We start from the raw sequence: 26429 nt of genomic DNA, 5'->3' as shown, positions 1-26429 counted from the left end.
GTAGCTGACTTCCCATTTCAAAGAACGACATGTCAACTCCAATGAATCATGGGACTTCTTGGGACATTGGGACAACATGGGGCACAAGGTACTTTGGAGAGGATCGCAATTGGATCAAAACTGAGGAAAGAAGCAGAAGTTTCCGCCCGGTCTCGAACCAGGGACCTTTTGCATGTAAAGCGAACGTGATAACCACTAAACTACGGAAACTGCCAACTCCCGAAAGACAGAAACCCAGTGCACACACAAACACACAGTAACAAGGAAACAGAACAAGGACACACATTTATAACGTAACATGGGCATTTCGGCTCATGAACTAGTTGATACCCTGCTTCAGCAAGCTAGCAACAAAGGAGATTGTTTAAAGCAACCTTTCCCAATCCTGGACCTCAGGCCTCCCTGCCCTCCATGTTTTTGGCCTGATTGGACCCTTGCCAAGCTCTACAGAAGCCAGCGAAACGACCAAACATGTGGCACCAGGGCAGCTAACTTACCGCTTCAAAGAACGACAAACCAACTCCAATGAACTCATGACTGTCGATAATGCATCAAGTATTTACGAGATGATCGCAAGCTGATAAAAGGAAACATGTTTCCGCCCGGTCTCGAACCGGGGACCTGTCGCGTGTTAGGCGAACATGATAACCACTACACTACGGAAACTTCTTATAGGCCAGCAACAGAAACTCAGTGCACACACATACACACACACAAAACGAGGACACACCTTTACAATGTCAAATGTGCATTTTGGCTCATGAACTAGTTGATATGGTTCATCAACAAGTCAGCAAGCACTGAGATGGTCTAAGGCAGTGGTTCTTAACCCTTGTCCTCAGGCCAGCATGCTTGAGATGTTTCCCTCTTCTAACACACCTGGTTTAAACTAATGAGTCGTTATCAAACTCAGCAAAGACAGATAACGACCCCTTCATTTGAATCAGGTATGTTGGAAGAGGGAAACATTTAAAACATGCAGGGCAGGGCAGGGCAGGTGGGACCAGGATGGCGAACGATTGGTCTAAAGGTCTTAGAAGTAACAAGGGTCCTTGGCCCATGACATGCATTGTAATGTTTACGAACAGGATTCTAATCACTGTTAGAAACAACGGAATGGCTTAAAGGCGAATCCGCACAAGTGGCACAAGGGTAGCTGACTTCCCATTTCAAAGAACGACATGTCAACTCCAATGAATCATGGGACTTCTTGGGACATTGGGACGACATGGGACACAAACTACTTTGGAGGGGATCGCAATTGGATGAAAACTGAGGAGAGAAGCAGAAGTTTCCGCCCGGTCTCGAACCAGGGACCTTTCGCGTGTAAAGCGAACGTGATAACCACTACACTACGGAAACTGCCAACTCCCGAAAGACAGAAACCCAGTGCACTCACAAACACACAGTAACAAGGAAACAGAACAAGGACACACCTTTACAATGTCAAATGGGCATTTTGGCTCATGAACTAGTTGATATGGTTCATCAACAAGTCAGCAAGCACTGAGATGGTCTAAGGCAGTGGTTCTCAACCCTTGTCCTCAGGCCAGCATTCTTTAGATGTTCCCTCTTCTAACACACCTGGTTTAAACTAATGAGTCGTTATCAAACTCAGCAAAGACAGATAACGACCCCTTCATTTGAATCAGGTATGTTGGAAGAGGGAAACATTTAAAACATGCAGGGGCAGGGCAGGTGGGACCAGGATGGCGAACGACTGGTCTAAAGATCTTAGAAGAAACAAAGGTCCTCGGCCCATGACATGCATTGTAATGTTTTCCGAACGGGATTCTAATCACTGTTAGAAACAACGGAATGGCTTAAAGGCGAATCCGCACAAGTGGCACAAGGGTAGCTGACTTCCCATTTCAAAGAACGACATGTCAACTCCAATGAATCATGGGACTTCTTGGGACATTGGGACAACATGGGGCACAAGGTACTTTGGAGAGGATCGCAATTGGATCAAAACTGAGGAAAGAAGCACAAGTTTCCGCCCGGTCTCGAACCAGGGACCTTTTGCATGTAAAGCGAACGTGATAACCACTAAACTACGGAAACTGCCAACTCCCGAAAGACAGAAACCCAGTGCACACACAAACACACAGTAACAAGGAAACAGAACAAGGACACACATTTATAACGTAACATGGGCATTTCGGCTCATGAACTAGTTGATACCCTGCTTCAGCAAGCTAGCAACAAAGGAGATTGTTTAAAGCAACCTTTCCCAATCCTGGACCTCAGGCTTCCCTGCCCTCCATGTTTTTGGCCTGATTGGACCCTTGCCAAGCTCTACAGAAGCCAGCGAAACGACCAAACATGTGGCACCAGGGCAGCTAACTTACCGCTTCAAAGAACGACAAACCAACTCCAATGAACTCATGACTGTCGATAATGCATCAAGTATTTACGAGATGATCGCAAGCTGATAAAAGGAAACATGTTTCCGCCCGGTCTCGAACCGGGGACCTGTCGCGTGTTAGGCGAACATGATAACCAATACACTACGGAAACTTCTTATAGGCCAGCAACAGAAACTCAGTGCACACACATACACACACACAAAACGAGGACACACCTTTACAATGTCAAATGTGCATTTTGGCTCATGAACTAGTTGATATGGTTCATCAACAAGTCAGCAAGCACTGAGATGGTCTAAGGCAGTGGTTCTTAACCCTTGTCCTCAGGCCAGCATGCTTGAGATGTTTCCCTCTTCTAACACACCTGGTTTAAACTAATGAGTCGTTATCAAACTCAGCAAAGACAGATAACGACCCCTTCATTTGAATCAGGTATGTTGGAAGAGGGAAACATTTAAAACATGCAGGGCAGGGCAGGGCAGGTGGGACCAGGATGGCGAACGATTGGTCTAAAGGTCTTAGAAGTAACAAGGGTCCTTGGCCCATGACATGCATTGTAATGTTTACGAACAGGATTCTAATCACTGTTAGAAACAACGGAATGGCTTAAAGGCGAATCCGCACAAGTGGCACAAGGGTAGCTGACTTCCCATTTCAAAGAACGACATGTCAACTCCAATGAATCATGGGACTTCTTGGGACATTGGGACGACATGGGACACAAACTACTTTGGAGGGGATCGCAATTGGATGAAAACTGAGGAGAGAAGCAGAAGTTTCCGCCCGGTCTCGAACCAGGGACCTTTCGCGTGTAAAGCGAACGTGATAACCACTACACTACGGAAACTGCCAACTCCCGAAAGACAGAAACCCAGTGCACTCACAAACACACAGTAACAAGGAAACAGAACAAGGACACACCTTTACAATGTCAAATGGGCATTTTGGCTCATGAACTAGTTGATATGGTTCATCAACAAGTCAGCAAGCACTGAGATGGTCTAAGGCAGTGGTTCTCAACCCTTGTCCTCAGGCCAGCATTCTTTAGATGTTCCCTCTTCTAACACACCTGGTTTAAACTAATGAGTCGTTATCAAACTCAGCAAAGACAGATAACGACCCCTTCATTTGAATCAGGTATGTTGGAAGAGGGAAACATTTAAAACATGCAGGGGCAGGGCAGGTGGGACCAGGATGGCGAACGACTGGTCTAAAGATCTTAGAAGAAACAAAGGTCCTCGGCCCATGACATGCATTGTAATGTTTTCCGAACGGGATTCTAATCACTGTTAGAAACAACGGAATGGCTTAAAGGCGAATCCGCACAAGTGGCACAAGGGTAGCTGACTTCCCATTTCAAAGAACGACATGTCAACTCCAATGAATCATGGGACTTCTTGGGACATTGGGACAACATGGGGCACAAGGTACTTTGGAGAGGATCGCAATTGGATCAAAACTGAGGAAAGAAGCACAAGTTTCCGCCCGGTCTCGAACCAGGGACCTTTTGCATGTAAAGCGAACGTGATAACCACTAAACTACGGAAACTGCCAACTCCCGAAAGACAGAAACCCAGTGCACACACAAACACACAGTAACAAGGAAACAGAACAAGGACACACATTTATAACGTAACATGGGCATTTCGGCTCATGAACTAGTTGATACCCTGCTTCAGCAAGCTAGCAACAAAGGAGATTGTTTAAAGCAACCTTTCCCAATCCTGGACCTCAGGCTTCCCTGCCCTCCATGTTTTTGGCCTGATTGGACCCTTGCCAAGCTCTACAGAAGCCAGCGAAACGACCAAACATGTGGCACCAGGGCAGCTAACTTACCGCTTCAAAGAACGACAAACCAACTCCAATGAACTCATGACTGTCGATAATGCATCAAGTATTTACGAGATGATCGCAAGCTGATAAAAGGAAACATGTTTCCGCCCGGTCTCGAACCGGGGACCTGTCGCGTGTTAGGCGAACATGATAACCAATACACTACGGAAACTTCTTATAGGCCAGCAACAGAAACTCAGTGCACACACATACACACACACAAAACGAGGACACACCTTTACAATGTCAAATGTGCATTTTGGCTCATGAACTAGTTGATATGGTTCATCAACAAGTCAGCAAGCACTGAGATGGTCTAAGGCAGTGGTTCTTAACCCTTGTCCTCAGGCCAGCATGCTTGAGATGTTTCCCTCTTCTAACACACCTGGTTTAAACTAATGAGTCGTTATCAAACTCAGCAAAGACAGATAACGACCCCTTCATTTGAATCAGGTATGTTGGAAGAGGGAAACATTTAAAACATGCAGGGCAGGGCAGGGCAGGTGGGACCAGGATGGCGAACGATTGGTCTAAAGGTCTTAGAAGTAACAAGGGTCCTTGGCCCATGACATGCATTGTAATGTTTACGAACAGGATTCTAATCACTGTTAGAAACAACGGAATGGCTTAAAGGCGAATCCGCACAAGTGGCACAAGGGTAGCTGACTTCCCATTTCAAAGAACGACATGTCAACTCCAATGAATCATGGGACTTCTTGGGACATTGGGACGACATGGGACACAAACTACTTTGGAGGGGATCGCAATTGGATGAAAACTGAGGAGAGAAGCAGAAGTTTCCGCCCGGTCTCGAACCAGGGACCTTTCGCGTGTAAAGCGAACGTGATAACCACTACACTACGGAAACTGCCAACTCCCGAAAGACAGAAACCCAGTGCACTCACAAACACACAGTAACAAGGAAACAGAACAAGGACACACCTTTACAATGTCAAATGGGCATTTTGGCTCATGAACTAGTTGATATGGTTCATCAACAAGTCAGCAAGCACTGAGATGGTCTAAGGCAGTGGTTCTCAACCCTTGTCCTCAGGCCAGCATTCTTTAGATGTTCCCTCTTCTAACACACCTGGTTTAAACTAATGAGTCGTTATCAAACTCAGCAAAGACAGATAACGACCCCTTCATTTGAATCAGGTATGTTGGAAGAGGGAAACATTTAAAACATGCAGGGGCAGGGCAGGTGGGACCAGGATGGCGAACGACTGGTCTAAAGATCTTAGAAGAAACAAAGGTCCTCGGCCCATGACATGCATTGTAATGTTTTCCGAACGGGATTCTAATCACTGTTAGAAACAACGGAATGGCTTAAAGGCGAATCCGCACAAGTGGCACAAGGGTAGCTGACTTCCCATTTCAAAGAACGACATGTCAACTCCAATGAATCATGGGACTTCTTGGGACATTGGGACAACATGGGGCACAAGGTACTTTGGAGAGGATCGCAATTGGATCAAAACTGAGGAAAGAAGCAGAAGTTTCCGCCCGGTCTCGAACCAGGGACCTTTTGCATGTAAAGCGAACGTGATAACCACTAAACTACGGAAACTGCCAACTCCCGAAAGACAGAAACCCAGTGCACACACAAACACACAGTAACAAGGAAACAGAACAAGGACACACATTTATAACGTAACATGGGCATTTCGGCTCATGAACTAGTTGATACCCTGCTTCAGCAAGCTAGCAACAAAGGAGATTGTTTAAAGCAACCTTTCCCAATCCTGGACCTCAGGCTTCCCTGCCCTCCATGTTTTTGGCCTGATTGGACCCTTGCCAAGCTCTACAGAAGCCAGCGAAACGACCAAACATGTGGCACCAGGGCAGCTAACTTACCGCTTCAAAGAACGACAAACCAACTCCAATGAACTCATGACTGTCGATAATGCATCAAGTATTTACGAGATGATCGCAAGCTGATAAAAGGAAACATGTTTCCGCCCGGTCTCGAACCGGGGACCTGTCGCGTGTTAGGCGAACATGATAACCAATACACTACGGAAACTTCTTATAGGCCAGCAACAGAAACTCAGTGCACACACATACACACACACAAAACGAGGACACACCTTTACAATGTCAAATGTGCATTTTGGCTCATGAACTAGTTGATATGGTTCATCAACAAGTCAGCAAGCACTGAGATGGTCTAAGGCAGTGGTTCTTAACCCTTGTCCTCAGGCCAGCATGCTTGAGATGTTTCCCTCTTCTAACACACCTGGTTTAAACTAATGAGTCGTTATCAAACTCAGCAAAGACAGATAACGACCCCTTCATTTGAATCAGGTATGTTGGAAGAGGGAAACATTTAAAACATGCAGGGCAGGGCAGGGCAGGTGGGACCAGGATGGCGAACGATTGGTCTAAAGGTCTTAGAAGTAACAAGGGTCCTTGGCCCATGACATGCATTGTAATGTTTACGAACAGGATTCTAATTACTGTTAGAAACAACGGAATGGCTTAAAGGCGAATCCGCACAAGTGGCACAAGGGTAGCTGACTTCCCATTTCAAAGAACGACATGTCAACTCCAATGAATCATGGGACTTCTTGGGACATTGGGACGACATGGGACACAAACTACTTTGGAGGGGATCGCAATTGGATGAAAACTGAGGAGAGAAGCAGAAGTTTCCGCCCGGTCTCGAACCAGGGACCTTTCGCGTGTAAAGCGAACGTGATAACCACTACACTACGGAAACTGCCAACTCCCGAAAGACAGAAACCCAGTGCACTCACAAACACACAGTAACAAGGAAACAGAACAAGGACACACCTTTACAATGTCAAATGGGCATTTTGGCTCATGAACTAGTTGATATGGTTCATCAACAAGTCAGCAAGCACTGAGATGGTCTAAGGCAGTGGTTCTCAACCCTTGTCCTCAGGCCAGCATTCTTTAGATGTTCCCTCTTCTAACACACCTGGTTTAAACTAATGAGTCGTTATCAAACTCAGCAAAGACAGATAACGACCCCTTCATTTGAATCAGGTATGTTGGAAGAGGGAAACATTTAAAACATGCAGGGGCAGGGCAGGTGGGACCAGGATGGCGAACGACTGGTCTAAAGATCTTAGAAGAAACAAAGGTCCTCGGCCCATGACATGCATTGTAATGTTTTCCGAACGGGATTCTAATCACTGTTAGAAACAACGGAATGGCTTAAAGGCGAATCCGCACAAGTGGCACAAGGGTAGCTGACTTCCCATTTCAAAGAACGACATGTCAACTCCAATGAATCATGGGACTTCTTGGGACATTGGGACAACATGGGGCACAAGGTACTTTGGAGAGGATCGCAATTGGATCAAAACTGAGGAAAGAAGCAGAAGTTTCCGCCCGGTCTCGAACCAGGGACCTTTTGCATGTAAAGCGAACGTGATAACCACTAAACTACGGAAACTGCCAACTCCCGAAAGACAGAAACCCAGTGCACACACAAACACACAGTAACAAGGAAACAGAACAAGGACACACATTTATAACGTAACATGGGCATTTCGGCTCATGAACTAGTTGATACCCTGCTTCAGCAAGCTAGCAACAAAGGAGATTGTTTAAAGCAACCTTTCCCAATCCTGGACCTCAGGCTTCCCTGCCCTCCATGTTTTTGGCCTGATTGGACCCTTGCCAAGCTCTACAGAAGCCAGCGAAACGACCAAACATGTGGCACCAGGGCAGCTAACTTACCGCTTCAAAGAACGACAAACCAACTCCAATGAACTCATGACTGTCGATAATGCATCAAGTATTTACGAGATGATCGCAAGCTGATAAAAGGAAACATGTTTCCGCCCGGTCTCGAACCGGGGACCTGTCGCGTGTTAGGCGAACATGATAACCAATACACTACGGAAACTTCTTATAGGCCAGCAACAGAAACTCAGTGCACACACATACACACACACAAAACGAGGACACACCTTTACAATGTCAAATGTGCATTTTGGCTCATGAACTAGTTGATATGGTTCATCAACAAGTCAGCAAGCACTGAGATGGTCTAAGGCAGTGGTTCTTAACCCTTGTCCTCAGGCCAGCATGCTTGAGATGTTTCCCTCTTCTAACACACCTGGTTTAAACTAATGAGTCGTTATCAAACTCAGCAAAGACAGATAACGACCCCTTCATTTGAATCAGGTATGTTGGAAGAGGGAAACATTTAAAACATGCAGGGCAGGGCAGGGCAGGGCAGGTGGGACCAGGATGGCGAACGATTGGTCTAAAGGTCTTAGAAGTAACAAGGGTCCTTGGCCCATGACATGCATTGTAATGTTTACGAACAGGATTCTAATCACTGTTAGAAACAACGGAATGGCTTAAAGGCGAATCCGCACAAGTGGCACAAGGGTAGCTGACTTCCCATTTCAAAGAACGACATGTCAACTCCAATGAATCATGGGACTTCTTGGGACATTGGGACGACATGGGACACAAACTACTTTGGAGGGGATCGCAATTGGATGAAAACTGAGGAGAGAAGCAGAAGTTTCCGCCCGGTCTCGAACCAGGGACCTTTCGCGTGTAAAGCGAACGTGATAACCACTACACTACGGAAACTGCCAACTCCCGAAAGACAGAAACCCAGTGCACTCACAAACACACAGTAACAAGGAAACAGAACAAGGACACACCTTTACAATGTCAAATGGGCATTTTGGCTCATGAACTAGTTGATATGGTTCATCAACAAGTCAGCAAGCACTGAGATGGTCTAAGGCAGTGGTTCTCAACCCTTGTCCTCAGGCCAGCATTCTTTAGATGTTCCCTCTTCTAACACACCTGGTTTAAACTAATGAGTCGTTATCAAACTCAGCAAAGACAGATAACGACCCCTTCATTTGAATCAGGTATGTTGGAAGAGGGAAACATTTAAAACATGCAGGGGCAGGGCAGGTGGGACCAGGATGGCGAACGACTGGTCTAAAGATCTTAGAAGAAACAAAGGTCCTCGGCCCATGACATGCATTGTAATGTTTTCCGAACGGGATTCTAATCACTGTTAGAAACAACGGAATGGCTTAAAGGCGAATCCGCACAAGTGGCACAAGGGTAGCTGACTTCCCATTTCAAAGAACGACATGTCAACTCCAATGAATCATGGGACTTCTTGGGACATTGGGACAACATGGGGCACAAGGTACTTTGGAGAGGATCGCAATTGGATCAAAACTGAGGAAAGAAGCAGAAGTTTCCGCCCGGTCTCGAACCAGGGACCTTTTGCATGTAAAGCGAACGTGATAACCACTAAACTACGGAAACTGCCAACTCCCGAAAGACAGAAACCCAGTGCACACACAAACACACAGTAACAAGGAAACAGAACAAGGACACACATTTATAACGTAACATGGGCATTTCGGCTCATGAACTAGTTGATACCCTGCTTCAGCAAGCTAGCAACAAAGGAGATTGTTTAAAGCAACCTTTCCCAATCCTGGACCTCAGGCTTCCCTGCCCTCCATGTTTTTGGCCTGATTGGACCCTTGCCAAGCTCTACAGAAGCCAGCGAAACGACCAAACATGTGGCACCAGGGCAGCTAACTTACCGCTTCAAAGAACGACAAACCAACTCCAATGAACTCATGACTGTCGATAATGCATCAAGTATTTACGAGATGATCGCAAGCTGATAAAAGGAAACATGTTTCCGCCCGGTCTCGAACCGGGGACCTGTCGCGTGTTAGGCGAACATGATAACCAATACACTACGGAAACTTCTTATAGGCCAGCAACAGAAACTCAGTGCACACACATACACACACACAAAACGAGGACACACCTTTACAATGTCAAATGTGCATTTTGGCTCATGAACTAGTTGATATGGTTCATCAACAAGTCAGCAAGCACTGAGATGGTCTAAGGCAGTGGTTCTTAACCCTTGTCCTCAGGCCAGCATGCTTGAGATGTTTCCCTCTTCTAACACACCTGGTTTAAACTAATGAGTCGTTATCAAACTCAGCAAAGACAGATAACGACCCCTTCATTTGAATCAGGTATGTTGGAAGAGGGAAACATTTAAAACATGCAGGGCAGGGCAGGGCAGGTGGGACCAGGATGGCGAACGATTGGTCTAAAGGTCTTAGAAGTAACAAGGGTCCTTGGCCCATGACATGCATTGTAATGTTTACGAACAGGATTCTAATCACTGTTAGAAACAACGGAATGGCTTAAAGGCGAATCCGCACAAGTGGCACAAGGGTAGCTGACTTCCCATTTCAAAGAACGACATGTCAACTCCAATGAATCATGGGACTTCTTGGGACATTGGGACGACATGGGACACAAACTACTTTGGAGGGGATCGCAATTGGATGAAAACTGAGGAGAGAAGCAGAAGTTTCCGCCCGGTCTCGAACCAGGGACCTTTCGCGTGTAAAGCGAACGTGATAACCACTACACTACGGAAACTGCCAACTCCCGAAAGACAGAAACCCAGTGCACTCACAAACACACAGTAACAAGGAAACAGAACAAGGACACACCTTTACAATGTCAAATGGGCATTTTGGCTCATGAACTAGTTGATATGGTTCATCAACAAGTCAGCAAGCACTGAGATGGTCTAAGGCAGTGGTTCTCAACCCTTGTCCTCAGGCCAGCATTCTTTAGATGTTCCCTCTTCTAACACACCTGGTTTAAACTAATGAGTCGTTATCAAACTCAGCAAAGACAGATAACGACCCCTTCATTTGAATCAGGTATGTTGGAAGAGGGAAACATTTAAAACATGCAGGGGCAGGGCAGGTGGGACCAGGATGGCGAACGACTGGTCTAAAGATCTTAGAAGAAACAAAGGTCCTCGGCCCATGACATGCATTGTAATGTTTTCCGAACGGGATTCTAATCACTGTTAGAAACAACGGAATGGCTTAAAGGCGAATCCGCACAAGTGGCACAAGGGTAGCTGACTTCCCATTTCAAAGAACGACATGTCAACTCCAATGAATCATGGGACTTCTTGGGACATTGGGACAACATGGGGCACAAGGTACTTTGGAGAGGATCGCAATTGGATCAAAACTGAGGAAAGAAGCAGAAGTTTCCGCCCGGTCTCGAACCAGGGACCTTTTGCATGTAAAGCGAACGTGATAACCACTAAACTACGGAAACTGCCAACTCCCGAAAGACAGAAACCCAGTGCACACACAAACACACAGTAACAAGGAAACAGAACAAGGACACACATTTATAACGTAACATGGGCATTTCGGCTCATGAACTAGTTGATACCCTGCTTCAGCAAGCTAGCAACAAAGGAGATTGTTTAAAGCAACCTTTCCCAATCCTGGACCTCAGGCTTCCCTGCCCTCCATGTTTTTGGCCTGATTGGACCCTTGCCAAGCTCTACAGAAGCCAGCGAAACGACCAAACATGTGGCACCAGGGCAGCTAACTTACCGCTTCAAAGAACGACAAACCAACTCCAATGAACTCATGACTGTCGATAATGCATCAAGTATTTACGAGATGATCGCAAGCTGATAAAAGGAAACATGTTTCCGCCCGGTCTCGAACCGGGGACCTGTCGCGTGTTAGGCGAACATGATAACCAATACACTACGGAAACTTCTTATAGGCCAGCAACAGAAACTCAGTGCACACACATACACACACACAAAACGAGGACACACCTTTACAATGTCAAATGTGCATTTTGGCTCATGAACTAGTTGATATGGTTCATCAACAAGTCAGCAAGCACTGAGATGGTCTAAGGCAGTGGTTCTTAACCCTTGTCCTCAGGCCAGCATGCTTGAGATGTTTCCCTCTTCTAACACACCTGGTTTAAACTAATGAGTCGTTATCAAACTCAGCAAAGACAGATAACGACCCCTTCATTTGAATCAGGTATGTTGGAAGAGGGAAACATTTAAAACATGCAGGGCAGGGCAGGGCAGGTGGGACCAGGATGGCGAACGATTGGTCTAAAGGTCTTAGAAGTAACAAGGGTCCTTGGCCCATGACATGCATTGTAATGTTTACGAACAGGATTCTAATTACTGTTAGAAACAACGGAATGGCTTAAAGGCGAATCCGCACAAGTGGCACAAGGGTAGCTGACTTCCCATTTCAAAGAACGACATGTCAACTCCAATGAATCATGGGACTTCTTGGGACATTGGGACGACATGGGACACAAACTACTTTGGAGGGGATCGCAATTGGATGAAAACTGAGGAGAGAAGCAGAAGTTTCCGCCCGGTCTCGAACCAGGGACCTTTCGCGTGTAAAGCGAACGTGATAACCACTACACTACGGAAACTGCCAACTCCCGAAAGACAGAAACCCAGTGCACTCACAAACACACAGTAACAAGGAAACAGAACAAGGACACACCTTTACAATGTCAAATGGGCATTTTGGCTCATGAACTAGTTGATATGGTTCATCAACAAGTCAGCAAGCACTGAGATGGTCTAAGGCAGTGGTTCTCAACCCTTGTCCTCAGGCCAGCATTCTTTAGATGTTCCCTCTTCTAACACACCTGGTTTAAACTAATGAGTCGTTATCAAACTCAGCAAAGACAGATAACGACCCCTTCATTTGAATCAGGTATGTTGGAAGAGGGAAACATTTAAAACATGCAGGGGCAGGGCAGGTGGGACCAGGATGGCGAACGACTGGTCTAAAGATCTTAGAAGAAACAAAGGTCCTCGGCCCATGACATGCATTGTAATGTTTTCCGAACGGGATTCTAATCACTGTTAGAAACAACGGAATGGCTTAAAGGCGAATCCGCACAAGTGGCACAAGGGTAGCTGACTTCCCATTTCAAAGAACGACATGTCAACTCCAATGAATCATGGGACTTCTTGGGACATTGGGACAACATGGGGCACAAGGTACTTTGGAGAGGATCGCAATTGGATCAAAACTGAGGAAAGAAGCAGAAGTTTCCGCCCGGTCTCGAACCAGGGACCTTTTGCATGTAAAGCGAACGTGATAACCACTAAACTACGGAAACTGCCAACTCCCGAAAGACAGAAACCCAGTGCACACACAAACACACAGTAACAAGGAAACAGAACAAGGACACACATTTATAACGTAACATGGGCATTTCGGCTCATGAACTAGTTGATACCCTGCTTCAGCAAGCTAGCAACAAAGGAGATTGTTTAAAGCAACCTTTCCCAATCCTGGACCTCAGGCTTCCCTGCCCTCCATGTTTTTGGCCTGATTGGACCCTTGCCAAGCTCTACAGAAGCCAGCGAAACGACCAAACATGTGGCACCAGGGCAGCTAACTTACCGCTTCAAAGAACGACAAACCAACTCCAATGAACTCATGACTGTCGATAATGCATCAAGTATTTACGAGATGATCGCAAGCTGATAAAAGGAAACATGTTTCCGCCCGGTCTCGAACCGGGGACCTGTCGCGTGTTAGGCGAACATGATAACCAATACACTACGGAAACTTCTTATAGGCCAGCAACAGAAACTCAGTGCACACACATACACACACACAAAACGAGGACACACCTTTACAATGTCAAATGTGCATTTTGGCTCATGAACTAGTTGATATGGTTCATCAACAAGTCAGCAAGCACTGAGATGGTCTAAGGCAGTGGTTCTTAACCCTTGTCCTCAGGCCAGCATGCTTGAGATGTTTCCCTCTTCTAACACACCTGGTTTAAACTAATGAGTCGTTATCAAACTCAGCAAAGACAGATAACGACCCCTTCATTTGAATCAGGTATGTTGGAAGAGGGAAACATTTAAAACATGCAGGGCAGGGCAGGGCAGGTGGGACCAGGATGGCGAACGATTGGTCTAAAGGTCTTAGAAGTAACAAGGGTCCTTGGCCCATGACATGCATTGTAATGTTTACGAACAGGATTCTAATCACTGTTAGAAACAACGGAATGGCTTAAAGGCGAATCCGCACAAGTGGCACAAGGGTAGCTGACTTCCCATTTCAAAGAACGACATGTCAACTCCAATGAATCATGGGACTTCTTGGGACATTGGGACGACATGGGACACAAACTACTTTGGAGGGGATCGCAATTGGATGAAAACTGAGGAGAGAAGCAGAAGTTTCCGCCCGGTCTCGAACCAGGGACCTTTCGCGTGTAAAGCGAACGTGATAACCACTACACTACGGAAACTGCCAACTCCCGAAAGACAGAAACCCAGTGCACTCACAAACACACAGTAACAAGGAAACAGAACAAGGACACACCTTTACAATGTCAAATGGGCATTTTGGCTCATGAACTAGTTGATATGGTTCATCAACAAGTCAGCAAGCACTGAGATGGTCTAAGGCAGTGGTTCTCAACCCTTGTCCTCAGGCCAGCATTCTTTAGATGTTCCCTCTTCTAACACACCTGGTTTAAACTAATGAGTCGTTATCAAACTCAGCAAAGACAGATAACGACCCCTTCATTTGAATCAGGTATGTTGGAAGAGGGAAACATTTAAAACATGCAGGGGCAGGGCAGGTGGGACCAGGATGGCGAACGACTGGTCTAAAGATCTTAGAAGAAACAAAGGTCCTCGGCCCATGACATGCATTGTAATGTTTTCCGAACGGGATTCTAATCACTGTTAGAAACAACGGAATGGCTTAAAGGCGAATCCGCACAAGTGGCACAAGGGTAGCTGACTTCCCATTTCAAAGAACGACATGTCAACTCCAATGAATCATGGGACTTCTTGGGACATTGGGACAACATGGGGCACAAGGTACTTTGGAGAGGATCGCAATTGGATCAAAACTGAGGAAAGAAGCAGAAGTTTCCGCCCGGTCTCGAACCAGGGACCTTTTGCATGTAAAGCGAACGTGATAACCACTAAACTACGGAAACTGCCAACTCCCGAAAGACAGAAACCCAGTGCACACACAAACACACAGTAACAAGGAAACAGAACAAGGACACACATTTATAACGTAACATGGGCATTTCGGCTCATGAACTAGTTGATACCCTGCTTCAGCAAGCTAGCAACAAAGGAGATTGTTTAAAGCAACCTTTCCCAATCCTGGACCTCAGGCTTCCCTGCCCTCCATGTTTTTGGCCTGATTGGACCCTTGCCAAGCTCTACAGAAGCCAGCGAAACGACCAAACATGTGGCACCAGGGCAGCTAACTTACCGCTTCAAAGAACGACAAACCAACTCCAATGAACTCATGACTGTCGATAATGCATCAAGTATTTACGAGATGATCGCAAGCTGATAAAAGGAAACATGTTTCCGCCCGGTCTCGAACCGGGGACCTGTCGCGTGTTAGGCGAACATGATAACCAATACACTACGGAAACTTCTTATAGGCCAGCAACAGAAACTCAGTGCACACACATACACACACACAAAACGAGGACACACCTTTACAATGTCAAATGTGCATTTTGGCTCATGAACTAGTTGATATGGTTCATCAACAAGTCAGCAAGCACTGAGATGGTCTAAGGCAGTGGTTCTTAACCCTTGTCCTCAGGCCAGCATGCTTGAGATGTTTCCCTCTTCTAACACACCTGGTTTAAACTAATGAGTCGTTATCAAACTCAGCAAAGACAGATAACGACCCCTTCATTTGAATCAGGTATGTTGGAAGAGGGAAACATTTAAAACATGCAGGGCAGGGCAGGGCAGGTGGGACCAGGATGGCGAACGATTGGTCTAAAGGTCTTAGAAGTAACAAGGGTCCTTGGCCCATGACATGCATTGTAATGTTTACGAACAGGATTCTAATTACTGTTAGAAACAACGGAATGGCTTAAAGGCGAATCCGCACAAGTGGCACAAGGGTAGCTGACTTCCCATTTCAAAGAACGACATGTCAACTCCAATGAATCATGGGACTTCTTGGGACATTGGGACGACATGGGACACAAACTACTTTGGAGGGGATCGCAATTGGATGAAAACTGAGGAGAGAAGCAGAAGTTTCCGCCCGGTCTCGAACCAGGGACCTTTCGCGTGTAAAGCGAACGTGATAACCACTACACTACGGAAACTGCCAACTCCCGAAAGACAGAAACCCAGTGCACTCACAAACACACAGTAACAAGGAAACAGAACAAGGACACACCTTTACAATGTCAAATGGGCATTTTGGCTCATGAACTAGTTGATATGGTTCATCAACAAGTCAGCAAGCACTGAGATGGTCTAAGGCAGTGGTTCTCAACCCTTGTCCTCAGGCCAGCATTCTTTAGATGTTCCCTCTTCTAACACACCTGGTTTAAACTAATGAGTCGTTATCAAACTCAGCAAAGACAGATAACGACCCCTTCATTTGAATCAGGTATGTTGGAAGAGGGAAACATTTAAAACATGCAGGGGCAGGGCAGGTGGGACCAGGATGGCGAACGACTGGTCTAAAGATCTTAGAAGAAACAAAGGTCCTCGGCCCATGACATGCATTGTAATGTTTTCCGAACGGGATTCTAATCACTGTTAGAAACAACGGAATGGCTTAAAGGCGAATCCGCACAAGTGGCACAAGGGTAGCTGACTTCCCATTTCAAAGAACGACATGTCAACTCCAATGAATCATGGGACTTCTTGGGACATTGGGACAACATGGGGCACAAGGTACTTTGGAGAGGATCGCAATTGGATCAAAACTGAGGAAAGAAGCAGAAGTTTCCGCCCGGTCTCGAACCAGGGACCTTTTGCATGTAAAGCGAACGTGATAACCACTAAACTACGGAAACTGCCAACTCCCGAAAGACAGAAACCCAGTGCACACACAAACACACAGTAACAAGGAAACAGAACAAGGACACACATTTATAACGTAACATGGGCATTTCGGCTCATGAACTAGTTGATACCCTGCTTCAGCAAGCTAGCAACAAAGGAGATTGTTTAAAGCAACCTTTCCCAATCCTGGACCTCAGGCTTCCCTGCCCTCCATGTTTTTGGCCTGATTGGACCCTTGCCAAGCTCTACAGAAGCCAGCGAAACGACCAAACATGTGGCACCAGGGCAGCTAACTTACCGCTTCAAAGAACGACAAACCAACTCCAATGAACTCATGACTGTCGATAATGCATCAAGTATTTACGAGATGATCGCAAGCTGATAAAAGGAAACATGTTTCCGCCCGGTCTCGAACCGGGGACCTGTCGCGTGTTAGGCGAACATGATAACCAATACACTACGGAAACTTCTTATAGGCCAGCAACAGAAACTCAGTGCACACACATACACACACACAAAACGAGGACACACCTTTACAATGTCAAATGTGCATTTTGGCTCATGAACTAGTTGATATGGTTCATCAACAAGTCAGCAAGCACTGAGATGGTCTAAGGCAGTGGTTCTTAACCCTTGTCCTCAGGCCAGCATGCTTGAGATGTTTCCCTCTTCTAACACACCTGGTTTAAACTAATGAGTCGTTATCAAACTCAGCAAAGACAGATAACGACCCCTTCATTTGAATCAGGTATGTTGGAAGAGGGAAACATTTAAAACATGCAGGGCAGGGCAGGGCAGGTGGGACCAGGATGGCGAACGATTGGTCTAAAGGTCTTAGAAGTAACAAGGGTCCTTGGCCCATGACATGCATTGTAATGTTTACGAACAGGATTCTAATCACTGTTAGAAACAACGGAATGGCTTAAAGGCGAATCCGCACAAGTGGCACAAGGGTAGCTGACTTCCCATTTCAAAGAACGACATGTCAACTCCAATGAATCATGGGACTTCTTGGGACATTGGGACGACATGGGACACAAACTACTTTGGAGGGGATCGCAATTGGATGAAAACTGAGGAGAGAAGCAGAAGTTTCCGCCCGGTCTCGAACCAGGGACCTTTCGCGTGTAAAGCGAACGTGATAACCACTACACTACGGAAACTGCCAACTCCCGAAAGACAGAAACCCAGTGCACTCACAAACACACAGTAACAAGGAAACAGAACAAGGACACACCTTTACAATGTCAAATGGGCATTTTGGCTCATGAACTAGTTGATATGGTTCATCAACAAGTCAGCAAGCACTGAGATGGTCTAAGGCAGTGGTTCTCAACCCTTGTCCTCAGGCCAGCATTCTTTAGATGTTCCCTCTTCTAACACACCTGGTTTAAACTAATGAGTCGTTATCAAACTCAGCAAAGACAGATAACGACCCCTTCATTTGAATCAGGTATGTTGGAAGAGGGAAACATTTAAAACATGCAGGGGCAGGGCAGGTGGGACCAGGATGGCGAACGACTGGTCTAAAGATCTTAGAAGAAACAAAGGTCCTCGGCCCATGACATGCATTGTAATGTTTTCCGAACGGGATTCTAATCACTGTTAGAAACAACGGAATGGCTTAAAGGCGAATCCGCACAAGTGGCACAAGGGTAGCTGACTTCCCATTTCAAAGAACGACATGTCAACTCCAATGAATCATGGGACTTCTTGGGACATTGGGACAACATGGGGCACAAGGTACTTTGGAGAGGATCGCAATTGGATCAAAACTGAGGAAAGAAGCAGAAGTTTCCGCCCGGTCTCGAACCAGGGACCTTTTGCATGTAAAGCGAACGTGATAACCACTAAACTACGGAAACTGCCAACTCCCGAAAGACAGAAACCCAGTGCACACACAAACACACAGTAACAAGGAAACAGAACAAGGACACACATTTATAACGTAACATGGGCATTTCGGCTCATGAACTAGTTGATACCCTGCTTCAGCAAGCTAGCAACAAAGGAGATTGTTTAAAGCAACCTTTCCCAATCCTGGACCTCAGGCCTCCCTGCCCTCCATGTTTTTGGCCTGATTGGACCCTTGCCAAGCTCTACAGAAGCCAGCGAAACGACCAAACATGTGGCACCAGGGCAGCTAACTTACCGCTTCAAAGAACGACAAACCAACTCCAATGAACTCATGACTGTCGATAATGCATCAAGTATTTACGAGATGATCACAAGCTGATAAAAGGAAACATGTTTCCGCCCGGTCTCGAACCGGGGACCTGTCGCGTGTTAGGCGAACATGATAACCACTACACTACGGAAACTTCTTATAGGCCAGCAACAGAAACTCAGTGCACACACATACACACACACAAAACGAGGACACACCTTTACAATGTCAAATGTGCATTTTGGCTCATGAACTAGTTGATATGGTTCATCAACGAGTCAGCAAGCACTGAGATGGTCTAAGGCAGTGGTTCTTAACCCTTGTCCTCAGGCCAGCATGCTTGAGATGTTTCCCTCTTCTAACACACCTGGTTTAAACTAATGAGTCGTTATCAAACTCAGCAAAGACAGATAACGACCCCTTCATTTGAATCAGGTATGTTGGAAGAGGGAAACATTTAAAACATGCAGGGCAGGGCAGGGCAGGGCAGGTGGGACCAGGATGGCGAACGATTGGTCTAAAGGTCTTAGAAGTAACAAGGGTCCTTGGCCCATGACATGCATTGTAATGTTTACGAACAGGATTCTAATCACTGTTAGAAACAACGGAATGGCTTAAAGGCGAATCCGCACAAGTGGCACAAGGGTAGCTGACTTCCCATTTCAAAGAACGACATGTCAACTCCAATGAATCATGGGACTTCTTGGGACATTGGGACGACATGGGACACAAACTACTTTGGAGGGGATCGCAATTGGATGAAAACTGAGGAGAGAAGCAGAAGTTTCCGCCCGGTCTCGAACCAGGGACCTTTCGCGTGTAAAGCGAACGTGATAACCACTACACTACGGAAACTGCCAACTCCCGAAAGACAGAAACCCAGTGCACTCACAAACACACAGTAACAAGGAAACAGAACAAGGACACACCTTTACAATGTCAAATGGGCATTTTGGCTCATGAACTAGTTGATATGGTTCATCAACAAGTCAGCAAGCACTGAGATGGTCTAAGGCAGTGGTTCTCAACCCTTGTCCTCAGGCCAGCATTCTTTAGATGTTCCCTCTTCTAACACACCTGGTTTAAACTAATGAGTCGTTATCAAACTCAGCAAAGACAGATAACGACCCCTTCATTTGAATCAGGTATGTTGGAAGAGGGAAACATTTAAAACATGCAGGGGCAGGGCAGGTGGGACCAGGATGGCGAACGACTGGTCTAAAGATCTTAGAAGAAACAAAGGTCCTCGGCCCATGACATGCATTGTAATGTTTTCCGAACGGGATTCTAATCACTGTTAGAAACAACGGAATGGCTTAAAGGCGAATCCGCACAAGTGGCACAAGGGTAGCTGACTTCCCATTTCAAAGAACGACATGTCAACTCCAATGAATCATGGGACTTCTTGGGACATTGGGACAACATGGGGCACAAGGTACTTTGGAGAGGATCGCAATTGGATCAAAACTGAGGAAAGAAGCAGAAGTTTCCGCCCGGTCTCGAACCAGGGACCTTTTGCATGTAAAGCGAACGTGATAACCACTAAACTACGGAAACTGCCAACTCCCGAAAGACAGAAACCCAGTGCACACACAAACACACAGTAACAAGGAAACAGAACAAGGACACACATTTATAACGTAACATGGGCATTTCGGCTCATGAACTAGTTGATACCCTGCTTCAGCAAGCTAGCAACAAAGGAGATTGTTTAAAGCAACCTTTCCCAATCCTGGACCTCAGGCCTCCCTGCCCTCCATGTTTTTGGCCTGATTGGACCCTTGCCAAGCTCTACAGAAGCCAGCGAAACGACCAAACATGTGGCACCAGGGCAGCTAACTTACCGCTTCAAAGAACGACAAACAAACTCCAATGAACTCATGACTGTCGATAATGCATCAAGTATTTACGAGATGATCGCAAGCTGATAAAAGGAAACATGTTTCCGCCCGGTCTCGAACCGGGGACCTGTCGCGTGTTAGGCGAACATGATAACCACTACACTACGGAAACTTCTTATAGGCCAGCAACAGAAACTCAGTGCACACACATACACACACACAAAACGAGGACACACCTTTACAATGTCAAATGTGCATTTTGGCTCATGAACTAGTTGATATGGTTCATCAACAAGTCAGCAAGCACTGAGATGGTCTAAGGCAGTGGTTCTTAACCCTTGTCCTCAGGCCAGCATGCTTGAGATGTTTCCCTCTTCTAACACACCTGGTTTAAACTAATGAGTCGTTATCAAACTCAGCAAAGACAGATAACGACCCCTTCATTTGAATCAGGTATGTTGGAAGAGGGAAACATTTAAAACATGCAGGGCAGGGCAGGGCAGGGCAGGTGGGACCAGGATGGCGAACGATTGGTCTAAAGGTCTTAGAAGTAACAAGGGTCCTTGGCCCATGACATGCATTGTAATGTTTACGAACAGGATTCTAATCACTGTTAGAAACAACGGAATGGCTTAAAGGCGAATCCGCACAAGTGGCACAAGGGTAGCTGACTTCCCATTTCAAAGAACGACATGTCAACTCCAATGAATCATGGGACTTCTTGGGACATTGGGACGACATGGGACACAAACTACTTTGGAGGGGATCGCAATTGGATGAAAACTGAGGAGAGAAGCAGAAGTTTCCGCCCGGTCTCGAACCAGGGACCTTTCGCGTGTAAAGCGAACGTGATAACCACTACACTACGGAAACTGCCAACTCCCGAAAGACAGAAACCCAGTGCACTCACAAACACACAGTAACAAGGAAACAGAACAAGGACACACCTTTACAATGTCAAATGGGCATTTTGGCTCATGAACTAGTTGATATGGTTCATCAACAAGTCAGCAAGCACTGAGATGGTCTAAGGCAGTGGTTCTCAACCCTTGTCCTCAGGCCAGCATTCTTTAGATGTTCCCTCTTCTAACACACCTGGTTTAAACTAATGAGTCGTTATCAAACTCAGCAAAGACAGATAACGACCCCTTCATTTGAATCAGGTATGTTGGAAGAGGGAAACATTTAAAACATGCAGGGGCAGGGCAGGTGGGACCAGGATGGCGAACGACTGGTCTAAAGATCTTAGAAGAAACAAAGGTCCTCGGCCCATGACATGCATTGTAATGTTTTCCGAACGGGATTCTAATCACTGTTAGAAACAACGGAATGGCTTAAAGGCGAATCCGCACAAGTGGCACAAGGGTAGCTGACTTCCCATTTCAAAGAACGACATGTCAACTCCAATGAATCATGGGACTTCTTGGGACATTGGGACAACATGGGGCACAAGGTACTTTGGAGAGGATCGCAATTGGATCAAAACTGAGGAAAGAAGCAGAAGTTTCCGCCCGGTCTCGAACCAGGGACCTTTTGCATGTAAAGCGAACGTGATAACCACTAAACTACGGAAACTGCCAACTCCCGAAAGACAGAAACCCAGTGCACACACAAACACACAGTAACAAGGAAACAGAACAAGGACACACATTTATAACGTAACATGGGCATTTCGGCTCATGAACTAGTTGATACCCTGCTTCAGCAAGCTAGCAACAAAGGAGATTGTTTAAAGCAACCTTTCCCAATCCTGGACCTCAGGCCTCCCTGCCCTCCATGTTTTTGGCCTGATTGGACCCTTGCCAAGCTCTACAGAAGCCAGCGAAACGACCAAACATGTGGCACCAGGGCAGCTAACTTACCGCTTCAAAGAACGACAAACAAACTCCAATGAACTCATGACTGTCGATAATGCATCAAGTATTTACGAGATGATCGCAAGCTGATAAAAGGAAACATGTTTCCGCCCGGTCTCGAACCGGGGACCTGTCGCGTGTTAGGCGAACATGATAACCACTACACTACGGAAACTTCTTATAGGCCAGCAACAGAAACTCAGTGCACACACATACACACACACAAAACGAGGACACACCTTTACAATGTCAAATGTGCATTTTGGCTCATGAACTAGTTGATATGGTTCATCAACAAGTCAGCAAGCACTGAGATGGTCTAAGGCAGTGGTTCTTAACCCTTGTCCTCAGGCCAGCATGCTTGAGATGTTTCCCTCTTCTAACACACCTGGTTTAAACTAATGAGTCGTTATCAAACTCAGCAAAGACAGATAACGACCCCTTCATTTGAATCAGGTATGTTGGAAGAGGGAAACATTTAAAACATGCAGGGCAGGGCAGGGCAGGGCAGGTGGGACCAGGATGGCGAACGATTGGTCTAAAGGTCTTAGAAGTAACAAGGGTCCTTGGCCCATGACATGCATTGTAATGTTTACGAACAGGATTCTAATCACTGTTAGAAACAACGGAATGGCTTAAAGGCGAATCCGCACAAGTGGCACAAGGGTAGCTGACTTCCCATTTCAAAGAACGACATGTCAACTCCAATGAATCATGGGACTTCTTGGGACATTGGGACGACATGGGACACAAACTACTTTGGAGGGGATCGCAATTGGATGAAAACTGAGGAGAGAAGCAGAAGTTTCCGCCCGGTCTCGAACCAGGGACCTTTCGCGTGTAAAGCGAACGTGATAACCACTACACTACGGAAACTGCCAACTCCCGAAAGACAGAAACCCAGTGCACTCACAAACACACAGTAACAAGGAAACAGAACAAGGACACACCTTTACAATGTCAAATGGGCATTTTGGCTCATGAACTAGTTGATATGGTTCATCAACAAGTCAGCAAGCACTGAGATGGTCTAAGGCAGTGGTTCTCAACCCTTGTCCTCAGGCCAGCATTCTTTAGATGTTCCCTCTTCTAACACACCTGGTTTAAACTAATGAGTCGTTATCAAACTCAGCAAAGACAGATAACGACCCCTTCATTTGAATCAGGTATGTTGGAAGAGGGAAACATTTAAAACATGCAGGGCAGGGCAGGTGGGACCAGGATGGCGAACGACTGGTCTAAAGATCTTAGAAGAAACAAAGGTCCTCGGCCCATGACATGCATTGTAATGTTTTCCGAACGGGATTCTAATCACTGTTAGAAACAACGGAATGGCTTAAAGGCGAATCCGCACAAGTGGCACAAGGGTAGCTGACTTCCCATTTCAAAGAACGACATGTCAACTCCAATGAATCATGGGACTTCTTGGGACATTGGGACAACATGGGGCACAAGGTACTTTGGAGAGGATCGCAATTGGATCAAAACTGAGGAAAGAAGCAGAAGTTTCCGCCCGGTCTCGAACCAGGGACCTTTTGCATGTAAAGCGAACGTGATAACCACTAAACTACGGAAACTGCCAACTCCCGAAAGACAGAAACCCAGTGCACACACAAACACACAGTAACAAGGAAACAGAACAAGGACACACATTTATAACGTAACATGGGCATTTCGGCTCATGAACTAGTTGATACCCTGCTTCAGCAAGCTAGCAACAAAGGAGATTGTTTAAAGCAACCTTTCCCAATCCTGGACCTCACGCCTCCCTGCCCTCCATGTTTTTGGCCTGATTGGACCCTTGCCAAGCTCTACAGAAGCCAGCGAAACGACCAAACATGTGGCACCAGGGCAGCTAACTTACCGCTTCAAAGAACGACAAACCAACTCCAATGAACTCATGACTGTCGATAATGCATCAAGTATTTACGAGATGATCGCAAGCTGATAAAAGGAAACATGTTTCCGCCCGGTCTCGAACCGGGGACCTGTCGCGTGTTAGGCGAACATGATAACCACTACACTACGGAAACTTCTTATAGGCCAGCAACAGAAACTCAGTGCACACACATACACACACACAAAACGAGGACACACCTTTACAATGTCAAATGTGCATTTTGGCTCATGAACTAGTTGATATGGTTCATCAACAAGTCAGCAAGCACTGAGATGGTCTAAGGCAGTGGTTCTTAACCCTTGTCCTCAGGCCAGCATGCTTGAGATGTTTCCCTCTTCTAACACACCTGGTTTAAACTAATGAGTCGTTATCAAACTCAGCAAAGACAGATAACGACCCCTTCATTTGAATCAGGTATGTTGGAAGAGGGAAACATTTAAAACATGCAGGGCAGGGCAGGGCAGGTGGGACCAGGATGGCGAACGATTGGTCTAAAGGTCTTAGAAGTAACAAGGGTCCTTGGCCCATGACATGCATTGTAATGTTTACGAACAGGATTCTAATCACTGTTAGAAACAACGGAATGGCTTAAAGGCGAATCCGCACAAGTGGCACAAGGGTAGCTGACTTCCCATTTCAAAGAACGACATGTCAACTCCAATGAATCATGGGACTTCTTGGGACATTGGGACGACATGGGACACAAACTACTTTGGAGGGGATCGCAATTGGATGAAAACTGAGGAGAGAAGCAGAAGTTTCCGCCCGGTCTCGAATCAGGGACCTTTCGCGTGTAAAGCGAACGTGATAACCACTACACTACGGAAACTGCCAACTCCCGAAAGACAGAAACCCAGTGCACTCACAAACACACAGTAACAAGGAAACAGAACAAGGACACACCTTTACAATGTCAAATGGGCATTTTGGCTCATGAACTAGTTGATATGGTTCATCAACAAGTCAGCAAGCACTGAGATGGTCTAAGGCAGTGGTTCTCAACCCTTGTCCTCAGGCCAGCATTCTTTAGATGTTCCCTCTTCTAACACACCTGGTTTAAACTAATGAGTCGTTATCAAACTCAGCAAAGACAGATAACGACCCCTTCATTTGAATCAGGTATGTTGGAAGAGGGAAACATTTAAAACATGCAGGGCAGGGCAGGGCAGGTGGGACCAGGATGGCGAACGACTGGTCTAAAGATCTTAGAAGAAACAAAGGTCCTCGGCCCATGACATGCATTGTAATGTTTTCCGAACGGGATTCTAATCACTGTTAGAAACAACGGAATGGCTTAAAGGCGAATCCGCACAAGTGGCACAAGGGTAGCTGACTTCCCATTTCAAAGAACGACATGTCAACTCCAATGAATCATGGGACTTCTTGGGACATTGGGACAACATGGGGCACAAGGTACTTTGGAGAGGATCGCAATTGGATCAAAACTGAGGAAAGAAGCAGAAGTTTCCGCCCGGTCTCGAACCAGGGACCTTTTGCATGTAAAGCTAACGTGATAACCACTAAACTACGGAAACTGCCAACTCCCGAAAGACAGAAACCCAGTGCACACACAAACACACAGTAACAAGGAAACAGAACAAGGACACACATTTATAACGTAACATGGGCATTTCGGCTCATGAACTAGTTGATACCCTGTTTCAGCAAGCTAGCAACAAAGGAGATTGTCTAAAGAAACCTTTCCCAATCCTGGACCTCAGGCCTCCCTGCCCTGCATGTTTTTGACCTGATTGGACCCTTGCCAAGCTCTACAG

At 46.2% G+C, this 26429-nt stretch overlaps 43 non-coding genes across 43 annotated transcripts; all 43 read right to left on the bottom strand.

Moving 5' to 3' along the window:
- Nucleotides 1–137: 137 nt before the first annotated feature.
- On the bottom strand, nucleotides 138–210 carry trnav-uac (transfer RNA valine (anticodon UAC)). Its single transcript has one exon. It is a non-coding gene; the product is annotated as a tRNA-Val (tRNA).
- Nucleotides 211–593: 383 nt separating this feature from the next.
- On the bottom strand, nucleotides 594–666 carry trnav-aac (transfer RNA valine (anticodon AAC)). Its single transcript has one exon. It is a non-coding gene; the product is annotated as a tRNA-Val (tRNA).
- A 623-nt stretch (nucleotides 667–1289) lies between these two features.
- trnav-uac (transfer RNA valine (anticodon UAC)) lies at nucleotides 1290–1362 on the bottom strand. The gene has a single exon. It is a non-coding gene; the product is annotated as a tRNA-Val (tRNA).
- A 629-nt stretch (nucleotides 1363–1991) lies between these two features.
- On the bottom strand, nucleotides 1992–2064 carry trnav-uac (transfer RNA valine (anticodon UAC)). Its single transcript has one exon. It is a non-coding gene; the product is annotated as a tRNA-Val (tRNA).
- A 383-nt stretch (nucleotides 2065–2447) lies between these two features.
- On the bottom strand, nucleotides 2448–2520 carry trnav-aac (transfer RNA valine (anticodon AAC)). Its single transcript has one exon. It is a non-coding gene; the product is annotated as a tRNA-Val (tRNA).
- A 623-nt stretch (nucleotides 2521–3143) lies between these two features.
- On the bottom strand, nucleotides 3144–3216 carry trnav-uac (transfer RNA valine (anticodon UAC)). Its single transcript has one exon. It is a non-coding gene; the product is annotated as a tRNA-Val (tRNA).
- Nucleotides 3217–3845: 629 nt separating this feature from the next.
- Nucleotides 3846–3918, bottom strand: trnav-uac (transfer RNA valine (anticodon UAC)). Its single transcript has one exon. It is a non-coding gene; the product is annotated as a tRNA-Val (tRNA).
- A 383-nt stretch (nucleotides 3919–4301) lies between these two features.
- trnav-aac (transfer RNA valine (anticodon AAC)) lies at nucleotides 4302–4374 on the bottom strand. The gene has a single exon. It is a non-coding gene; the product is annotated as a tRNA-Val (tRNA).
- A 623-nt stretch (nucleotides 4375–4997) lies between these two features.
- On the bottom strand, nucleotides 4998–5070 carry trnav-uac (transfer RNA valine (anticodon UAC)). Its single transcript has one exon. It is a non-coding gene; the product is annotated as a tRNA-Val (tRNA).
- Nucleotides 5071–5699: 629 nt separating this feature from the next.
- On the bottom strand, nucleotides 5700–5772 carry trnav-uac (transfer RNA valine (anticodon UAC)). The gene has a single exon. It is a non-coding gene; the product is annotated as a tRNA-Val (tRNA).
- A 383-nt stretch (nucleotides 5773–6155) lies between these two features.
- trnav-aac (transfer RNA valine (anticodon AAC)) lies at nucleotides 6156–6228 on the bottom strand. The gene has a single exon. It is a non-coding gene; the product is annotated as a tRNA-Val (tRNA).
- A 623-nt stretch (nucleotides 6229–6851) lies between these two features.
- trnav-uac (transfer RNA valine (anticodon UAC)) lies at nucleotides 6852–6924 on the bottom strand. Its single transcript has one exon. It is a non-coding gene; the product is annotated as a tRNA-Val (tRNA).
- A 629-nt stretch (nucleotides 6925–7553) lies between these two features.
- Nucleotides 7554–7626, bottom strand: trnav-uac (transfer RNA valine (anticodon UAC)). Its single transcript has one exon. It is a non-coding gene; the product is annotated as a tRNA-Val (tRNA).
- Nucleotides 7627–8009: 383 nt separating this feature from the next.
- Nucleotides 8010–8082, bottom strand: trnav-aac (transfer RNA valine (anticodon AAC)). The gene has a single exon. It is a non-coding gene; the product is annotated as a tRNA-Val (tRNA).
- Nucleotides 8083–8710: 628 nt separating this feature from the next.
- Nucleotides 8711–8783, bottom strand: trnav-uac (transfer RNA valine (anticodon UAC)). Its single transcript has one exon. It is a non-coding gene; the product is annotated as a tRNA-Val (tRNA).
- A 629-nt stretch (nucleotides 8784–9412) lies between these two features.
- Nucleotides 9413–9485, bottom strand: trnav-uac (transfer RNA valine (anticodon UAC)). Its single transcript has one exon. It is a non-coding gene; the product is annotated as a tRNA-Val (tRNA).
- Nucleotides 9486–9868: 383 nt separating this feature from the next.
- trnav-aac (transfer RNA valine (anticodon AAC)) lies at nucleotides 9869–9941 on the bottom strand. The gene has a single exon. It is a non-coding gene; the product is annotated as a tRNA-Val (tRNA).
- A 623-nt stretch (nucleotides 9942–10564) lies between these two features.
- Nucleotides 10565–10637, bottom strand: trnav-uac (transfer RNA valine (anticodon UAC)). Its single transcript has one exon. It is a non-coding gene; the product is annotated as a tRNA-Val (tRNA).
- Nucleotides 10638–11266: 629 nt separating this feature from the next.
- Nucleotides 11267–11339, bottom strand: trnav-uac (transfer RNA valine (anticodon UAC)). Its single transcript has one exon. It is a non-coding gene; the product is annotated as a tRNA-Val (tRNA).
- Nucleotides 11340–11722: 383 nt separating this feature from the next.
- trnav-aac (transfer RNA valine (anticodon AAC)) lies at nucleotides 11723–11795 on the bottom strand. Its single transcript has one exon. It is a non-coding gene; the product is annotated as a tRNA-Val (tRNA).
- Nucleotides 11796–12418: 623 nt separating this feature from the next.
- Nucleotides 12419–12491, bottom strand: trnav-uac (transfer RNA valine (anticodon UAC)). The gene has a single exon. It is a non-coding gene; the product is annotated as a tRNA-Val (tRNA).
- Nucleotides 12492–13120: 629 nt separating this feature from the next.
- Nucleotides 13121–13193, bottom strand: trnav-uac (transfer RNA valine (anticodon UAC)). The gene has a single exon. It is a non-coding gene; the product is annotated as a tRNA-Val (tRNA).
- Nucleotides 13194–13576: 383 nt separating this feature from the next.
- On the bottom strand, nucleotides 13577–13649 carry trnav-aac (transfer RNA valine (anticodon AAC)). Its single transcript has one exon. It is a non-coding gene; the product is annotated as a tRNA-Val (tRNA).
- A 623-nt stretch (nucleotides 13650–14272) lies between these two features.
- Nucleotides 14273–14345, bottom strand: trnav-uac (transfer RNA valine (anticodon UAC)). The gene has a single exon. It is a non-coding gene; the product is annotated as a tRNA-Val (tRNA).
- Nucleotides 14346–14974: 629 nt separating this feature from the next.
- On the bottom strand, nucleotides 14975–15047 carry trnav-uac (transfer RNA valine (anticodon UAC)). Its single transcript has one exon. It is a non-coding gene; the product is annotated as a tRNA-Val (tRNA).
- Nucleotides 15048–15430: 383 nt separating this feature from the next.
- On the bottom strand, nucleotides 15431–15503 carry trnav-aac (transfer RNA valine (anticodon AAC)). The gene has a single exon. It is a non-coding gene; the product is annotated as a tRNA-Val (tRNA).
- Nucleotides 15504–16126: 623 nt separating this feature from the next.
- trnav-uac (transfer RNA valine (anticodon UAC)) lies at nucleotides 16127–16199 on the bottom strand. The gene has a single exon. It is a non-coding gene; the product is annotated as a tRNA-Val (tRNA).
- A 629-nt stretch (nucleotides 16200–16828) lies between these two features.
- Nucleotides 16829–16901, bottom strand: trnav-uac (transfer RNA valine (anticodon UAC)). The gene has a single exon. It is a non-coding gene; the product is annotated as a tRNA-Val (tRNA).
- A 383-nt stretch (nucleotides 16902–17284) lies between these two features.
- Nucleotides 17285–17357, bottom strand: trnav-aac (transfer RNA valine (anticodon AAC)). The gene has a single exon. It is a non-coding gene; the product is annotated as a tRNA-Val (tRNA).
- Nucleotides 17358–17980: 623 nt separating this feature from the next.
- trnav-uac (transfer RNA valine (anticodon UAC)) lies at nucleotides 17981–18053 on the bottom strand. The gene has a single exon. It is a non-coding gene; the product is annotated as a tRNA-Val (tRNA).
- A 629-nt stretch (nucleotides 18054–18682) lies between these two features.
- Nucleotides 18683–18755, bottom strand: trnav-uac (transfer RNA valine (anticodon UAC)). The gene has a single exon. It is a non-coding gene; the product is annotated as a tRNA-Val (tRNA).
- Nucleotides 18756–19138: 383 nt separating this feature from the next.
- trnav-aac (transfer RNA valine (anticodon AAC)) lies at nucleotides 19139–19211 on the bottom strand. The gene has a single exon. It is a non-coding gene; the product is annotated as a tRNA-Val (tRNA).
- A 628-nt stretch (nucleotides 19212–19839) lies between these two features.
- Nucleotides 19840–19912, bottom strand: trnav-uac (transfer RNA valine (anticodon UAC)). The gene has a single exon. It is a non-coding gene; the product is annotated as a tRNA-Val (tRNA).
- Nucleotides 19913–20541: 629 nt separating this feature from the next.
- On the bottom strand, nucleotides 20542–20614 carry trnav-uac (transfer RNA valine (anticodon UAC)). Its single transcript has one exon. It is a non-coding gene; the product is annotated as a tRNA-Val (tRNA).
- A 383-nt stretch (nucleotides 20615–20997) lies between these two features.
- Nucleotides 20998–21070, bottom strand: trnav-aac (transfer RNA valine (anticodon AAC)). The gene has a single exon. It is a non-coding gene; the product is annotated as a tRNA-Val (tRNA).
- A 628-nt stretch (nucleotides 21071–21698) lies between these two features.
- trnav-uac (transfer RNA valine (anticodon UAC)) lies at nucleotides 21699–21771 on the bottom strand. The gene has a single exon. It is a non-coding gene; the product is annotated as a tRNA-Val (tRNA).
- A 629-nt stretch (nucleotides 21772–22400) lies between these two features.
- Nucleotides 22401–22473, bottom strand: trnav-uac (transfer RNA valine (anticodon UAC)). The gene has a single exon. It is a non-coding gene; the product is annotated as a tRNA-Val (tRNA).
- Nucleotides 22474–22856: 383 nt separating this feature from the next.
- Nucleotides 22857–22929, bottom strand: trnav-aac (transfer RNA valine (anticodon AAC)). Its single transcript has one exon. It is a non-coding gene; the product is annotated as a tRNA-Val (tRNA).
- Nucleotides 22930–23557: 628 nt separating this feature from the next.
- On the bottom strand, nucleotides 23558–23630 carry trnav-uac (transfer RNA valine (anticodon UAC)). The gene has a single exon. It is a non-coding gene; the product is annotated as a tRNA-Val (tRNA).
- Nucleotides 23631–24258: 628 nt separating this feature from the next.
- Nucleotides 24259–24331, bottom strand: trnav-uac (transfer RNA valine (anticodon UAC)). The gene has a single exon. It is a non-coding gene; the product is annotated as a tRNA-Val (tRNA).
- Nucleotides 24332–24714: 383 nt separating this feature from the next.
- On the bottom strand, nucleotides 24715–24787 carry trnav-aac (transfer RNA valine (anticodon AAC)). Its single transcript has one exon. It is a non-coding gene; the product is annotated as a tRNA-Val (tRNA).
- A 623-nt stretch (nucleotides 24788–25410) lies between these two features.
- trnav-uac (transfer RNA valine (anticodon UAC)) lies at nucleotides 25411–25483 on the bottom strand. The gene has a single exon. It is a non-coding gene; the product is annotated as a tRNA-Val (tRNA).
- A 633-nt stretch (nucleotides 25484–26116) lies between these two features.
- Nucleotides 26117–26189, bottom strand: trnav-uac (transfer RNA valine (anticodon UAC)). The gene has a single exon. It is a non-coding gene; the product is annotated as a tRNA-Val (tRNA).
- Between the last annotated feature and the right edge of the window lie 240 nt (nucleotides 26190–26429).

The sequence above is a fragment of the Osmerus eperlanus genome, chromosome 1 (assembly GCF_963692335.1).
Source record: "Osmerus eperlanus chromosome 1, fOsmEpe2.1, whole genome shotgun sequence".
Classification (NCBI taxonomy): Eukaryota; Metazoa; Chordata; class Actinopteri; order Osmeriformes; family Osmeridae; genus Osmerus; species Osmerus eperlanus.
This window is presented reverse-complemented; position numbering and strand designations above follow the sequence as displayed.